At 50.1% G+C, this 17,169-nt stretch overlaps 1 protein-coding gene and 1 long non-coding RNA gene across 2 annotated transcripts in view; both read right to left on the reverse strand.

Annotated features, from left to right (window-relative positions):
* The window catches only part of LOC126036964 (electroneutral sodium bicarbonate exchanger 1-like), a 268,764-nt gene that overhangs the window by 238,214 nt on the left and 13,381 nt on the right, over nt 1-17,169 (reverse strand). The window lies entirely within an intron of this gene.
* LOC126036966 (uncharacterized) lies at nt 15,837-16,300 on the reverse strand. Its single transcript, XR_007505411.1, has 3 exons — nt 16,229-16,300; nt 16,032-16,120; nt 15,837-15,910 (listed from the first exon to the last, which is right to left on the reverse strand). It is a non-coding gene; the product is annotated as an uncharacterized LOC126036966 (long non-coding RNA).

A 17,169-nucleotide genomic window follows, 5' to 3' on the forward strand; every position in this document is an offset into this window, starting at 1 on the left:
GTGTTATGAGATTTATGCCTTCAAAATGGCAAAATGGATAAATCTTGTCTTTAACCTTTTAGCACTGAATAACAACAGAACTCATAAATTTCCTGATACAAAATGGGCTATACACCAAAGTGGAGAAAAAAGAGTTTTGAGAGTCCACTACTATGTAGGACATCTAATTTCCCTATCTCTCTCTTTCTTTTCTTCTTTCTTTCTTCTCAGATGGAGTGAAAAATTGCTGCTACTATGTAGATTGAGATTAAAGACCTATTTCCAGCAGTACTCAATTCTAGGTGTGTTCTCTGATGTTAGGTTGCAGGATTACCTCTTTCTTTGTAACTGTGTACACCTATAGAGTGGGCATAGGTGTGTTTTCACATAATTAGACGAGTCCTTCACCTCCTTTTACACTAATTCTATTTTAGAGATGGGCAAGAGGATCTCATAAAACCAGCAATGAGCACAGTACTCCATCCCTGGAGATGTTTATCTGGACTTGAGCTCTCCACACAGAGAAGCAGACATTACTATTGCAGACTTGCAGTTATCTTCCAGAAATTCATCTGATTAATCTGATTCACAGCAAGACAGTAGGACACAGGTGTCTGGTCACCCGTTTTCCAGAGTAAGCTTGGAAATTAACTTTTCCGATATACAATTCTCCATGCAAGAACGTTAGTGTGTTAAAAGCATTTTTAAAGCATATTGGCAGACCAGGTTTTGAAAAAGCCTCATAATTTAAGAAATGCTGGAGATTAATTCTTAAAAAAAATGAATGCACTAGCCAGTGCCTCACCACTTTAAACCAAATGCTTTGTCTAGTAGTTCTGGAGGCCCTGTTTCTGTGTCTTTTCTGTTACTGTTGTCAGTTTGTGTGCCTCCTAGTACGCAACTCAAAGACTGCTTGGGGATCAATGGAGAAGTAAGATCTTGGAGGCCAAGTCATCAGCAGGGAATCCAGCCCTTGTGGCCATGGTTTTCATTTCTCAACTCTGCAGAATCAGAGTCCTCTTCTGCGGTTGCATTTTTTTCTTTTGTCTTTTCCCTTGGCATACTGTACCATTTTATGTAGCATCTGTGTCTACCTTGGAAACATGCTGTATGAAACCTTCTTTCTAAGGGAATGCTCATTGTTCCATGAAATATGTTGTCTCTTAAGCCTTCCTTGATAATGATATGGTATTTTGAAAGTGATATAATAAAGTATTTTGCTTAGCAACATTCCTGTTGCTAATAAGCACTGAAAATTTTATCTTCTTGTAAAGGAGATAGTTCTGCTTAAATTCTTCCTCTTTCTTTTCATTTCAAACTTCAGAAACTTCCTCCTGTGAAAATTTGTGCAAGGATCCCAGAGTAAGATGGTTTCCTTCTTGCTCCTCTATCTCACTTTCTAGACTGCTTTGGTATTTTTAGGTACTGTATTTGATAAATATATAAGCTCCAACCCTAGACATTCCTGGAGGGAGCCAGGACTCAGATACTGAAGAATGTTTCTTCAGTAACTAGAATTATGAATATAGATGTGATTAAATTTTTTCTTAACATTTCTCAGACACTATTAACACTTTACTGGCCTTGCTTCTTTTGTTACTATTAACATTTGAAAAGCTTTATTTGATTAAACTTTGGTATTAGGAAATCAAGAGGTCTTACCCTCCAAAGCATATTCATACACAACTTGCGACATTATTCTATAAGCCAGTGTTTTCAAATCACAAAGGTCAGGCTATTATTCACATTGGTTTTGAAAGGTTTTGTTAACGTTTAACCATAAAGCTTTCCAAACGGGAAATGTAACTAATGTGAAAAATATTCTGAATAAGTATTTTGAATTGATATTTGCATAGACATATTTGCACAATTAATATAAGGGTCTTATTTTTGAGAGAACAATATAAGGGTTATCCAGTTAATGTTTTTGGAAAATGTCAATTCTATGCATACTTCATTCATCTGCACATGACATTATCTCTGAAATTTACAAGAGTAAAAAATGAACCAGTATAGTAGGAGCTATAATTTCCCAAGATTTTAATGTAGACCGTTGTCCAGTCACATTGATACTTTTATGGACTATTTCTTCACTATGGAAACTTGTATCCTAACCGTCTTAAACATGAGACTAAATAATTATACTTATTAGTTCCTGTGATGGGTTGACCCTGGCTGGATGCCAGGTGCCCACCAAAGCTGCTCTATCACTCCCCCATCCTCAGCTGGACAGGGGAGAGAAAAATACAACAAAAAGCTTGCGGGTTGAGATAAGGACAGGAGAGATCATTCACTAATTACCGTCACGGGCAAAACAGACTCAGCTTGGGGAAAATTAACTCAATTTATTACAAATCAACCAGAGTAAGGTAATGAGAAATAAAACCAAATCTCAGAACGCCTTCCCTCCATCCCTCCCTTCTTCCTGGGCACAACTTCACTCCTGGATTTCTTCACCAAGCCCCCCCAGCGTCACAAGGGGGACAGGGATGGGGTTTACGGTCATCACACGTTATTTTCTGCCGCCTCTAATCCTCAGGGGGAGGGCTCATCACATTCTTCCCCTGCTCCAGCATGGGGGCCCACCCATGGGAGAGAGTCCTCCATGAACTTCTCCAACATGGGCCCTTCCCATGGGCTGCAGTTCTTCACAAACTTCTCCAGCATGGGTCCCTTCCCACAGTGTGCAGTCCTTCAGGAGCACACTCCTCCAGTGCGGGTCCCCCACAGGGTCACAAGTCCTGCCAGTAAAACCTGCTCCGTGGGCTCCTCTCTCCACATATCCGCAGGTCCTGCCAGGAACCTGCTCCAGCGCGGGGTTCCCACGGCATCACAGCCTCCTTTGGGAACCCACCTGCTTCGGCGTGGGGTCCTCCCCGGGCTGCAGGTGGAGATCTGCTCCACCGTGGACCTCCCTGGGCTGCAGGGGGACAGACTGCCTCACCAGGGTCTTCACCACGGGCTTCAGGGGAATCTCTGCTCCGCCGCCTGGGGCACCTCCTCCCCCTCCTTCTTCACTGACCTTGGTGTCTGCAGGGCTGTTTCTCTTACATGTTCTCACTCCTTGCTCCGGCGGCTGTTTCTCCGCGTCCCAACTTTTTTTCCTTCTTAAAAATGTTATCACAGAGGCGTTACCACTATCGCTGATTGGCTTGGCCTTGGCCAGCAGTGGGTCCTTCTTAGAGCCAGCTGGTATGGGCTCTTTCGAACACAGGGGAAGCTTCCAGCAGCTTCTTACAGAAGCCACGCCTGTAACCCCCCCCCCAGCTACCAAAACCTTGCCAGACAAAACCAATACAGTTCCTTAAATCTTCTTCCTTTTTCTTTTATGTGAATTTATGCTAATTTGTGTCCTGAAAGCCATTTCTCTATTACTTAAACTGAGTTCTCCTCTTCCAGCTAAGGAAGAAGGTTCAGCCATCCAGGCTTTTGTGGCTACCTGAATTTTGTAGTTGGCTGTAATTTTTGATTTTGTAATTTTTGTAATTTTTGGGGGGGCTAGGGAGGGGTCAGACCAGCTTGGATGGGACCTTTTCTCTTAACTTTTCAATTAAAAGCTGTTTCTCCAGAACCGCTCGGTGCCCATGTGGGAGGGGGAGGGAGCACAGGGGGCACCAAGAAACAGCACCGAAGAGGTGCAAAAGCCCCACTGAGCCCCAAATCCGAGCCAGCAAGCCCCAAGGGGAACGGAGACACCCCCAGGGCCCAGTCACCACCAGCGGGGCAGGCAACGGTGGGGCGGGACGCGGACGACTCCCCTCTCCCCTTCCCCAGGGGGAGCAGCCCTTTGGTGGGGAAGCCAGGACAGACAGGTCCCTGCAGGACTCACGGACACGGCCCCACGCAGAAAGCAGCACAGAGCCCCTGCGACAACGACAGACCTTGGGGGCCGGGGGGGACACGGGCACACACGACAACAAGGGCTGCAAGGCCTTCGTCTTGAACACCACCAGCGTCCCCTCCAGCGGGGACAGGGCTCGGTGCACAGCCCTTCAAAGCCTCAAGACCATCACGGCCTTCCTCGGGTCCCACCACACTCAGCCCCGGAGAGCCCAGCTTTGCCTCACTGACACAGCAAAATAACCCCAAATCACCCCAAGAATGGCGAGGGAGGGAGCTGCAGGCCAGGCAGGGACCCTCCTCCACTTGTCTGGCTGCACCTTGGGCAGCTGCAAGACCAGCAAGGGGGGAGAAAAAATCAGAAGGAAAATAAAAATAAAAATCACTGCACCGGCCAGAAAGTGCCTGGAAACTTCATCCCTCTTCATTGCCCATTTCCCATGCGAGCTCCACAACGTGGGAGCAACGCAGCCAATAGAACCTTCAAGAAGCAGACTCACAGCCCGCTGCAGCTGGCCCTGCTCGAGCAGCCGAGGTGGGCTGGATGACCTCTAGAGGTCCCTTTCAGCATCCATTCTGTGCTGCTGTGACTGTCTCCATCATGGTTTAACCCCAGCCAGCAACTAAGCACCACCCAGCCGCTCACTCACTGCCCCCCCCCCCCTCCCCCATCCAGTGGGATGGGGGAGAAAATCCAGAAAAAGAAGTAAAACTCGTGGGTTGAGATAAGAATGGTTTAATAGAACAGAAAAGGAGAAACTACTAATGATAATTATAACACTAATAAAATGACAACAGCAATAATAAAAGGATCGGAATGTACAAATGATGCGCAGTGCAACTGCTCACCACTCGCCGATCTGGTTGACTGTAACAGAGGAGCCTCCAGGCAGCTCCTGCTTGGTACCAGCGATTACGCCACCTGCGCGGCCCTGCCGTTACCTAAAGTGCAGCAAGAAGTCCGCGCGCGAACATCCTTTACGCATAGAGATGTTTTCTTCTAAGAAAAGTTGTATAACACCGTGAATGACCAAAAGGAGGAACTTCTCCACAGGCAGGATCTGTACAGTGTGCCAAGAGAAAATCCATCTGGGGTCTGCCCAATGCTGCATGAATGCAGGGTCCCCAGCATCTGAAGGGACCTAAGATTTACTTGCTACCTAGATGCCTCTTCTTCCTGGCTACGTCGCCTCCCAAGATCTTGCCCACCCCCAGCCTACTGGGGAGGGGAGAATGTTAGAGAGACAGCCTTGATGCTGTGCCAGCACTGCTCAGCCATGGCCAAAACACTGCTGTGTTATCAACAGCTTTCTAGCTACCAGTACAGAGCACAGCACTACGAGGGCTGCTGTGGGGTAAAGGAACTCCAACTCAGCCACATCCAATACAGAAGGAAAGTGGAGAAACAACAGAGGGAGCAGCCCAGGGACACAGAGCCCCAGGTCTCATCTGGCCGCTCCTGTGACCATATGGTGTATCCAAAATCAAATACCTGAAGTGCTCCCTTAGATGCAGTTTACACCCAGGGGACAAGAAGGTGGCAGTTCTGCATTTTGCAGCTCCCAGGCTGATGGCAGAGCCAAAGCAAAAAAAACAAACCCAAAACCAAACCAACCAAGAGAGGTAAAACTGGAGCGCAGGGAGCAAATGCTTTTCTTTCACCTTAGGCCAACTGCTCGGACGCCCTCTATGCTGCCCTGCCACAGAGGGCATCCCTCTAGTACCAGTAAGAGACATAAGAGTGAATTAAAGCCAGGACCCCAAAACAGACTAAAAACCCGGTCGTGATCAAGAAAGAAAGTGGAGAATGCATCAAATATAACAGAAAATTATTTTGGACATTCCCAGTTTACATTTGAAAAAAAGAGAAAAAAAAAGAGGAGGAATTGGGTATTAAATGAAGAGCACTGAATGATAAAGCCATAGCAGTCCCTCCACCACTACAAACCCACACACGCACGTACGCACACAGACTTAACACCACCAAACTCCCCTTGACTGTGACCTTCACCTCAGCTTGCTGGTCTAGAGATACTGAATGCCTGAAGCACACCAAGGATAACTGAAAACATCTGCATGGCTTTAATGGGAATCCTCCAACTGAAACAAAGCGCTTTCTCCCTCTGTCTGCGTTGGCACATCCCCGAGTCATGCTCTCACTCCTCTCCTTCAAAGTCAAGATTCCTAAACGTGAAAAGCGGGAGTGGGGAAAGGCGAAGGGAAGAGAAAAAGAGGGAGAGCATCATCAGTGGAAGACCTGCCAGCTGCTGCTCATTCAGCCCTGTTTGGGGGACCACCCCAGCAGAGAGGAGCTGGTTTGCATGCCACGGTCCTCCCTGCCTGTTCCCAGGAACAGGCCGTTTGCTCAGCCTTGCCGGCCAAAGCGTGGGAAAAGCGTAGGTGTGCGCCGTCGCTTGCAGAGTAGCACGGTCACGTTCACGTGCAATCCTTTACCTTTTTCCTCCCTGGATTCAAAGGGTTTCTGTCTTCAAAGTGAGAGCCTTCCATACGGTCATTTGTGACATTTCATCCAGGATAACAATCTCAGAAGGATCAGTCCTGCAATAAATATTTTACATAGCAATCCGTGATTATGGGAACTGATGCCACCAAGAGCATTAGCATCAGCAAGAGGAACAGCGGAGCCCCGAGAATCAAAGCTCCGCATAAGTGTGGGGGATTTTGCTGGATGAGGAGTTTTGGGAGGCAAGCCCGGGAGCTGCAGAGCAACAGCTCTGTGCAAAGGCTCTTGCTGGGGCTTAGCCCCGGTCCAGGTTCCTAAGCCACTGCTGGTACAGATCACGCCTGCAACTCCTCATGTGTTAAGTATGAGGATCTCCAGCTACCGTAAAGGCACTGATGAGGCAAGGTTTGAGGGTCAAACACGAGTGCTGCAGCCACTCTGCTTGCGGTCAGAGCCCTGCAATAACTTCCTGCAGCCCTGCCCCCAAATTTGATTTTCCCACCAAGCTGCCTGCTGGTTTCTGTGGGATGCCCCACAAAGAGGCAAGTGGAGAAAACTCTGCCAAACACCTTCAAGCTAATCTTGCCGGGGTTCCTGGCGCTTGGTGGAGCTTTACCTGTCACTGCTTTGCTTTGGGATATCCACGTCACTGGTCTTCCCCACGTTCAGCTGAACTGAACTTGCAGCAGCAGCAGCTTCCATCACCCTCCCGGACTCCTGATGTAAAAAAGGGACAAATCACGTTCTCTGTCTTTGATCAAAGTGGAGATAAGCTGAATGCCCAGCACAAACTTAGCAGTCTGCCCTCCGCTTCTGCCCCTTGGCAGCTATAGGTATTAGTGCAGCAGGGAAGAAACTGTTCACTCCAAAGATTTCGGGGCAGGGGGATTGTGTGTTCAAAACACGATTATGAGCAAATCTTGCCAGCAGCAGCAGCAGCAGCAGCAGCAGCATCTAATAATAATCATCATAATGATAATGACCTTTGTGAAAAACGACTCGTTTTAAAAATTACACCTGTATTCAAGCGTTCAGCTCACTGCTACTTGAGGAAACAAAGGTTACAAAAGTTACAGGCTATTGGGATCTATTTTGATTGAGTGCTGATCTTCCCCCAACATTTCCAGACAAGCTGTAAGAGAAACAGGCAATCTCACAGCCCGACGGAGATGTCCAGCCCCGAGGACACAGCAAGCCTTACCTCTTCTTCTTCTCCGGCTTCATTTCTGGCATCGTCCAACTTCTTCTTCCTTTCTGGCATAAGGTCATCCAGAAAGCTGAGCTCTCGCTTTGAGAAGCAGAAATCCATCGCTTTCCGGACAAAGACGAGAGCCAAAACCTTCATGAATAAGAGGGAAGATGCGGTGAGCTCAGAGACGATGCCACCTCTCACTCCAACACTGCAAACACCCCAATGCCGAGCGGTGGCAGCTCTTACCATCATGGGAAAGATGATGGCGGCACGGGACACCTTGATGGTCCAGAGCAGGACGAGGCAGGTCAGCTGGATCGCCGTGAAGAAATGCACCTTTCGCAAGGGCACGTGCCGCAGGTAGATGAAATCCGGCTGGTGTTTCGCCGGCATCCAAAACAGCTTCAAGCGATCAAAGAACTGCGAAATAAAAGGGAAAGGTTGCCACCTTGGGACTGCGGCAAGTTTCTGGCCCTCTCGAGACGTGGAGGCACTTTGCAGCATCTCGCTTGCCGTCAGAAATCCTGGATCCCACTGCATTCCTCCTGGGAGCAGCACCCATTTTCCCTTCGCTCCATCTATAAACCGGCTTGGCCCTGAGAGCTGCCCACCAAACGGCAACTATTCCATGCCATTCCATTATTAGCATTTCTCGGCCCACTGAATCCCCCCGCGAGGATTTCCACCAGTGGTAGAAACTGCCTTCCCTTTGCACCAAATTCCCCCGCTTTTCACGTAACCAAACACTGACCTGCCCTAAACCCTGCAACAGAGAGCGCTGAACTTGCCTGGTCCTCCCAGCCCCATATACCTCCTGTGCCTCCACCAATCTCTTTTTTACACAAAAGAGTTTCATTGCTTGCTCTGCGAGAAGTTTTTCCCATGCCACTGCTTTTTTCCCTGCTGCTACAGAGACAAAATACCAGGGAGCCGACATGCTGCACGCTGTAAAAGAGTCCGTACCTGAATTCCTCTGAGTGACGACACACCCATGTAGAGAAAGACGCCATAAAGCACAGGCATTGGTATAAACTGGGGGGGGGAAAGAAAAAAAAAAGTAAGAATGCAATCGTTTCTTTTTCTGTATTGCATTTTCAGTATTACCACCCTCTTCCACAGGCACTGCCTAAAATTGCTTGAAGCTTTCCAGCTTCCATTCAGGCTTAGAGATGGGTCAGATTTTAACCATTTTTTTGCCATTTTGTGCGCACGAGTGAGCTAAGGCTCTGCTTTAGGCTGAACTTGGGAGTTACCTCTCCTCAGAATAATCCTATTTTCCAGAAAGGTTGGAGGAAAACAGGCGATTTCACCCGTGCTACCCTATGCCGCATTCTCTGGCGGTAGAAGAAACACTTCTGCCTATTCTTGGGGCAACAGGCAAAGGCCACAGGCCTCCTTTTAGCCTAGAGACAAGATTACTTTGTGGGAGGAACGTTCAAGGAAGCCCACGGGGATGACCTCAGTGTGTTTAGCTCCTGGGAATGGCTGCTCCCGGGCATTTGGGGAGCAAATTGCAGCCAGTAAAGGGCTGCCTGTTTGAAAGACAGCAGATGTGCTGGTCTGAATATGCTCAACTGTAACCCATAAACATGGGCGGGCCTGAAAGACACCCAAAAATTCAAGCAGTTGCGTTGCTTGCTCGCCTCGAGCACACCAAACGGGGGCCTGAAGGGCTGCAAAGCCTAACCGAGGCTGGTTCCCACCGTGGGTCAAGCCCCAAGGGTTGGGATCACCTCCTCCTCCTCCGCTCCACAACTAACTACTCAGGCCTGCAGAGAGGGGACTGTTTTGCTGTAACCTCCAACAAGCTCGCGGTTGTTGGGTGGTTTGCATTTTCCTCTCACCTTTAACACAGAAGTGAAGAAGACGGAGCAGCCCATGAGCACAAAGATCAGCAAGCCAGTGACTCTCTGCTCTCGTATCCCCAGAAACTTGGGTTGTTCTCCTGGAGCTGAGCAGTCAGACTCTACTTTGAGGCTATTCACGTGGGTGATGGACAGGACGGTCGCAGCCACAAACCAGGGCAGCCCCATCACAGAGCACACCCCGAGCATCACGGCCACCACAAAAAGGTCCAGGTGGTACCCGCATCCTTTCTGCAGGCAGGAAAACAAGAAACAGAGCATCCCATAGCACAACAGCAAGGATAACGTCGCAAGTCAGACTCAAACCCTGCTCGAGCACAAGTCAACTTCTTCAGAATTCAAAACAAGAAATGGAAACAAGCAAGCGTGTATGCAGGCTTTGCACAAGCACGTGGCATGAAAATCTGGCAGGAGTTCAGAAACAATGGATATGCAGAGCTTGTGCGATAAATACTTCTCCAAAAAACAACAACCCACAACCCAAAACCACCAAAACCTTTTTTCCACTCATAAAGAAAATTCTACCACTTGCGAGGAAGGTGTGACTCTGAGTTATCCCTGGCAGCGCATCAAAACAATTCATTCCCCGCACCTGCTGCTGCTGCCATTTTAAAACAAAAACGCACTTCTCTATTGCTCCAAGATTAATTTGCTCCTCCAAAAGGTTGCTCATCTGAACTGCCCTGTCACTTGCTCCCTGCATCATCGTTAATCCAGGAGAGCATCCTGCCACGCAGCCTGACCTTGTCCCAAACCAATGCCTTCAGAAAGCATCGGGAATAAGAGCTTCTCCCCAGACCTGCAGCCCAGAAGGGGCTGGGGTCATCCCTCACAGGCCCTTACCTTCAGCTTGTGCTCCTTCCTGTTCACAATAACGGCACTGATCTGCTGGTCCATAAATATCAAGATGGTGCAGAGCAGAGCTGGGATGAGCGCAGCCAACACCGTCCACCAAGGGTTGGGTCCTATGGGGTTGATGAACCACCCACGGTCGTCTCTGGTAGGCTGCAACAAAGCCCACGCATCAGCATCGTCTCCCAGCCCAGGCACTCCACTGGCTTTCATTTTCCCCTCCCTCCCTGTGTCAGAGCACCTCCCAGCCCTGGCTTCATGTCCCCCTCTCCCGGGGGCTTCAGCAGTGCCAGTCTCCTCTTTGCAAGCACCTCTAGATACTTCCCCTGTAGGTATCTAGTTTTGGGGCCATCTTCTCGTTTCCAGGAGGAAGCAAGGCACTTGGAGGTGGAAGAGGAGATGGTCACACCACCAGCATCTCCTCCAGACTCAGCCCTGCCCTGCCCCGGCATCACCTTGTGGCACCCCCACGTGCCAAAACATCCCGTTACCTTGAACGCATGGGGGACCTGGAGCTTCGGCGATGGGATCCCAACCACAAAGTCAAGGAGCACCATGATGACGATGGTGAGGAAAACAGCAAAGTCGCTCACTGTGGACCGTACCTGGGGCGAGAAACCAGAGGTGAGAGGGGCATGGCAAACAGGGCCGTAACGCGAGATGCAAGAGTTGCAGACATCCACAACATTAAGGCTGCTTAACCAAATCCCACCACCCCTCTGAGCACATGCAGCCTGATCCCTTGCTTAGATACTGCTGCTGTGTTTGTCCCTGTGAGATCTGGGGTCAGACAATAAAAAAAGCTTAATTAGGCCGACAAGGGTTGGTTTAAGTCAAAACCTAAAAATAATAATAATAATATTAAAAATAAGAAAACACATGTCTGACACTACAGCTACACTCACAGCTACAATGGCAACAAGGCACTGAGGCATCCTTTAGTCCTCAAAAGGAAGCTCCTCATTCGAATCTACTTTCCGCTCGAGCACATAAGGCACAGAAGGTAGGGAAAAAATCCCCCAACCCCAACCCCCAAAACTTTGGGAAACCTGACTTCCTACTACCTGAGGAGAAAAAAAAATAAAAATAAAATAAATCAACCCCCCAAAATCTTCAATCTGGGGCAGGTCACGAGGCATGTGGGAAATGCTACGATGATTTTGCACTCATGGAAATGAGTGCGGGACATCCAAGCTCTTGGAGAGCTTGGCCTGCAAGGCCAACGTTTCCCAGCTTGACCAAGGCAGGGCAAATACTGCTTAGTGCTCCAGGAAAGCCATTTTGGGAAATGAGTGTGGAGATGGACACTGGCCACCATCTTCTACTTACTCTGGTTGGAAAGTAGCGGCTGGTTTTAAACTTCTTCAAGAAGCTTGACAGGGCAAAGGTGGCGAAGAAGAGGATGCAGCACCAGAAGAACACGTCAGGGGTGTAGGGGCCGTCGCGTCCACAGGCAGGTCCTTGAAACTCCCCACGCAAATACCGACATTCCTGGAGAAACAGAGCGTCAGGACACAAAGGCAGTGCACGTGCGGCAGGGAAACCTCGCATAGCTAGGGGGTTTTGAGGATCTTGGTCCAAGATCCACGACCCTGTAACTGCTCCTGCCAATAGAGATTTATATTTAATGAGCAGCAGCAGCTGAACAAGTGACACATTGAACTACACAGCGGAGAAATGAGATGTGAGGGGACACCATACCACGCACCCTTGGCACATCCTCTGCCTGCCATTCGAGCAATCGTGGCTAAAGAAGACACCAGAGGGGAAGGAAACACTGGAAACTCTTGGGGATAGAGAGAGAGGGAAGAGGGAAGGAGGGCTAAAGACAACCATGGTAGGAAAGGAGGAGAAGAGACAGATCGTCCCTCCCCAGGGGAGGTCTTGCAGAACCTGGCCAAGAGGGGATGAAGGCCACCATAAGAGCCTGCTGCCCTAGGCCCGGGCTCTGCTTCCGGCAACAACAGCCTGAGAGGCTGCTCAGACAAGCAAATTTATGCACGTACCTACAGACAGCACTGAACGAGAAAGCAAGGCCTGGAGTTACTAGGAACCCATTAAGGAGGCCAGCTACTACCTTTCAAGCATGAACTTAAGTCCTACAACTTCTACAATAATCAAACCACCCACTACTTAACCTTCCTCCCAGTCAGAAATACTGTCCTGCAACAGGCTTGACGGGGACACTTGCTACCCACAACGTCGGGGTAGACTGGACAAGGTGGACTCTCCTCCCCAGGACCAAGCGGCTTAAAACCACACGCTACATTTAGGCAAGGACTTTTCGGAGCAGCACTAGCACAGTTTGAAGCCCATCATTCCCAGAAGGGCTCTGACTTTTGCACCAGGCAAATGCCCCTGGACCCCATGGACGCGGCACGAGGAAGCAGTGGCTCGGGGCACTTACGGTCACCGTGAGGTTTTCCCAGGCGATGCCAGACACGTTGATCTTGTTGCTCGCCCAGAAACGCAGCGTTTCGTTGCTGGGATGGGTCGGTGCCTCACACTTACAGCTGGGAGGAGAGAAGCCAAGACAGGGGTAAGGGAAAGGTGATGGAGGTGCAGCCCGGAGCTCCTGCCAAGGGGCAGCAGCTTTCTCAGGGGGAAAAAAACCCACTAGTAGCTGGTGAGGAAGTCCAGCTTGCTGTGCATGTGCACAGGGTAGGTGTCTCGCAGGTGACTCAGCTTCTCCAGAGCCTCGTAGATGAAGATGATGCAGATGAGGGAGGCAAAGGCTTCTTCCGTGAAGCGGGTGACGTAGCACACCAAACAGCTGGCGTCGGTGGCCACCAGCACTATGCACAAGAAGGCGGTCCACAGCCCAATGCACGCCCGCAGAGACAGATAGGAGAGCGTGTATTCCCTGGGAAAGCAGAATGAAACAAAGGCTGGAAAGGCCAGCAAGAGGCCCTGAGCCATGCCTGCCTTTGGGGAAAACGGGGAGCAATTTTGGAGCGTGTCAAGGCTGCGGATGGGAAATGCAGTTTCCATGTACTACTACAGAGAGCCTCGGGGCTGTGGTGCAGGGTGTAGACCCACAGCAGGAGAGGCCAATTATTTAGTTACCACTGTTTAACACGGATCTCGTGTTAACACCTTGGAGGCTGCTTGAGGTCAGGTCCCTCTTGGGCCAGGTGGTGTTCTCCCACATCACCCTGACGCCCTAACACTGAAACCAGCTGGGTTTGCACCCAGTCACCTGCTGCCAGCAAGCTGGGGCTTAATAATAAACCTTATGGCAATAAGGGTGGTTTATCTCCCATCAAAGCCATCGCAACAAAAGGACTGTCACTAAAATCTAGCAACTACCCCTAAGAAAAAGAAAAGAAAAGCATCTTTTCTCCATCACTGCCCCCTTCTGAAGGCTCTCGCAGCACCCAGCTGCGGCAGCCTGCCTTACTTGCAGAATTTGTAGAGGATCTTCTCAAACACCAGGACGGGTCCGGTGCTGCCGAGGATGGTGAGAGGTTGGCCGGCAAAGAGGCAATACACGACGCCGGCCATGGACGCGCCCAGCAGCGACTCCATGGCACTCTGTCCGGGGAAGAGAGGCGGCCGTGAGTAAATAAATCGTTAGGGAGAAACAAAAACCAAAGCCGGTTCACTGCAGCAGGGACTTTGGCCTGAGTTTTACCCTCCCCCATCCCCCCCAACAGAGAGAGGTGCTCACTATGTGGCCATTGGTCGCCTCCCCCAGCAGTCCCCCAAAGGTGATGACAGGGGACATGCAGGCACAGTAGAGGAAGAGGAAGGACGCCAGGCACTGCAGGCTCAGACCATCCCGGAAGTCGCTCCAGAACCACGGGGCTTTCCGCTTCACGTCCAGGGTCAAACCTCCAAAGAGCCTGCAGGAAGGAAAAAGAAGAGAGTCTGTTCTCTTGGAGGAACACGTCGACTTTGCTTTGCTGCAGAAGGGCAATCACAAGCATAGAGTAACTTTCGTGGCTAAAAAGAAGCACTCTCCTTCAGCCCAAATCAAGAAAACCTGCGTGCAACGGTGATGGTTGGGGCTGAGCCCAGCTGCCCAGATCTCCCCCCTGCCCAGCCCAGGGGACCAAGCTGGCAATGTGGAGCCCCTTCACTGAACCAGCTAACCCCAAAGACCTGCTAGAAGGGAAGGTGCATGCTCAGATTTGAGAGGCAAACAGAAAAAAACCCCAAACTATTACAGCTCCCACCTTCCCGTCCGCTGCAGTTCAGGGCCACTGTGTTTCTCCAGCGTGCTGTGAGAAGCACTGTCATCAAGAGCTCCTGGCATCTTCCTTTTTTCCTGTTAAAATGGAAGTGAGATAAAGCTATGGACTTGTAACCACTGGCTTGTTTTGCTTCTGGTCTGGCTCTGTGACTGTGTCAGAGTGGGACCTTGTGAATTTGGGCCCCTGAACAGCATCCCCAGCCATCCTGCCCATCCCCCTCATGCCTCCCGCCGATGTGGCACCCACCTGCGAAGGGACGTTTTTCGGGGGCTCGATTCGGATTGATGGATCCCACTCTCCTGGCGGCAAGACCGTGACCTGATCCAGAAACTCGTCGATGCCAGCCACGAGGTCAGCCCCGTTCTTGGCTTTATAGGCAACGTCACGGAAAACCTGCCAATAGAAGACAACCTGGTGAGAGGACAACCCAGCTCGGATGTCCTAACCAGTGCAATAAGCTCTTGGCTAAACGCAAGGCTTTTTCACCAAAATTCCCTGCTGGAAAGGGCAGGAAATATTCCCCCAAAAGGAAAAATCTGCGCATCACGGCACTTGTAATCATCTCCCCCACGAGGCCCCCGTCCCCCATGGCACACCATACCCTTCTGCTTAAAGAGCAAGAGAAGTTTTACTGGCCCTGGCAATGCCACCACTGGGGACAGCGTGCTGGGGACCCCGGCGAGAAGGATGAGGTGCAGGATGCACCCCGGGCGGGATTTCAGCCTCCAGGATGTGGGGTGATGCAAATCTGCGTGTTTGCTTTGGGGTGAGAAAGAGGGCTGGGCTATTTGGAGAGCTGCGGGCAGCTGGGACAGCAAATCCTCTTCCTCACTACTTCAGAGACAGGGAGAGCTGAAGAAAGGCAAAAATGACCCGGAGCTATCTCATCTTGTCGCACCTCATCCGTCATGATAGTGGCCATGGACCTGCCGATCTCATGGTACTGATGGGCTTTTCCTTCTGGTCCAAGCAAAACAAACAGGAACCTGGGCAAGAAAAACAAAATGAGAGAGAGAAGAAGGTGTCTTTGCTCCAAGAGCACCCAAGGAAAGCCCTGGCAGCTCCCAGCCCAGAGCGTGGCTCAAGACGGGACACGTAGGCTCAGCGATGCCGCGATGAATTTGAAATTCTTCAAAACAGACGGCAAATGTAATTTGGGGGCCAACTTTCATTACAATTGGCCGATGGGTTTAAAAGCTACAGCAGGGAATGGAGAAATGAAGGCGAGGAGACGTGGGTGGGGGAAACGTGCTTGCTCCCCCTCCCACTAGCCTTGTTCCCTTGGGACACCAAACTGATGCCTGCAACTTGATGTTTGGTTGGGTGTCTTTTTTACGGAAGAAATTTGCGCTTCTCATTCGCACCTTGTTGGGATGGGAACTTCCGTCATGCCTGAGAGGAGGACAGCCGGGCTCAGGCGGACAAATGCCACGATGGGCTGGTGAAAGAAATCCAGCTCTCCTACGAGCACGTTGGATGCTTCAGCCCCGGTGGGAATTTTCTTCATCAAGTGCAGCTCCGCCTGGGCACGACAAGCGATTTTCAGGCAATTACCCCAAAAGCAAAGCCCACAGCGCTCTGCAGCACACTCTGCAAGAGCAAATCTGGCCCTAAAGGCGTTAAGAAAGCTACGAGTGTCTCACCTTGCTTAAATCCATAGCTCTGCTCTCACGGGTCACCCCATCTTTAGCTTCCGCAGCGGTGGGAGAAGGACAAGGGGTGATTGTTTGGGCTGGTAGGAAAAAGAAAGACACTCAGAAAGATGGACAAGGAGCAACTGGGACGCTTCTCCTTTGCCTGGGCAAGTCTAATGGGGCCACAGCCCTGCAGAAACCCTCACCTGGCTTGTAGAGGAGGTGCAGGTCCGACTGCCTCTTGCTCACATCAGCAAACGAGCAGACAGCGGGGAGAAGGTTGGTTGTCTTCTCGTTCTGATGGTGGTGCTTCCTCAGAAGGACTTCTCGAACTTGCGCCCGCACGTGCTCGTCAAACTCCGTGGACTGTTCTTGCTGGGCCAGGATCATATCTGAGGATGGCAAAGGGAAACAAAGCCATCAGAGCAGAAACCCCAACAAGTCCCGACCCCCAAAGCCCCCAGGGAAGGCTGTGCCACACAGGCTGCACCCTAATGCCCGCTCAGCCTTGCATAGCAAGGCCTTTTAATAATGTTCAGCCTTTGCAGTGAAAACGAGAATTTTCTTTTGCTAAGAAACATCATCCAAGTGCTTATTCATCATTCCGCTAAGATAAATATTTCCCATTCTAAATAATGCAATTTTCTTGCCCGACCTGGCCTTTCTGACTCTACACGTTTACCCAAATTATAAGCAATCTATAGCACAGACGTTCCCAGTTTCCCGTGCTGATCGAGTGCAATTTGCTGAGCCCAGGGAGAAACATGCTAAGAACGGCTCCGACTTCTCCAGCCCTTGAAAGGGCTGAATGGAGACCTGCTGCCAGTCAAAGATAACTTCTCCAAAGTGGCTTTTGCAATTAACTTCAAGTATCTTCCCCACAGAAATACACTGCTTGGTCATCGCCAGAGAAACTCTGCCTTAAAACTCTTAAATGCTGGATGTTAAGGCAAAAGTAAAACAAAGAATGCGAGGAAACAGCTTGTAAGAAATAGTTCCTTTAAGGTGGTTCAGCTCTTACGCAGACTCCGTATTTCTAAGAGCAGCCTGCTAAGCCCTGACACACGCTCCTTTTTGGCTGCAGAATATTCTCTAGTGGCTTCTCCAACTCCACAAACTGCTTTCAAAAGGACCCCATATTGGAATA

This window comes from Accipiter gentilis, unplaced genomic scaffold (assembly GCF_929443795.1).
Source record: "Accipiter gentilis unplaced genomic scaffold, bAccGen1.1, whole genome shotgun sequence".
Taxonomy (NCBI): domain Eukaryota; kingdom Metazoa; phylum Chordata; class Aves; order Accipitriformes; family Accipitridae; genus Astur; species Astur gentilis.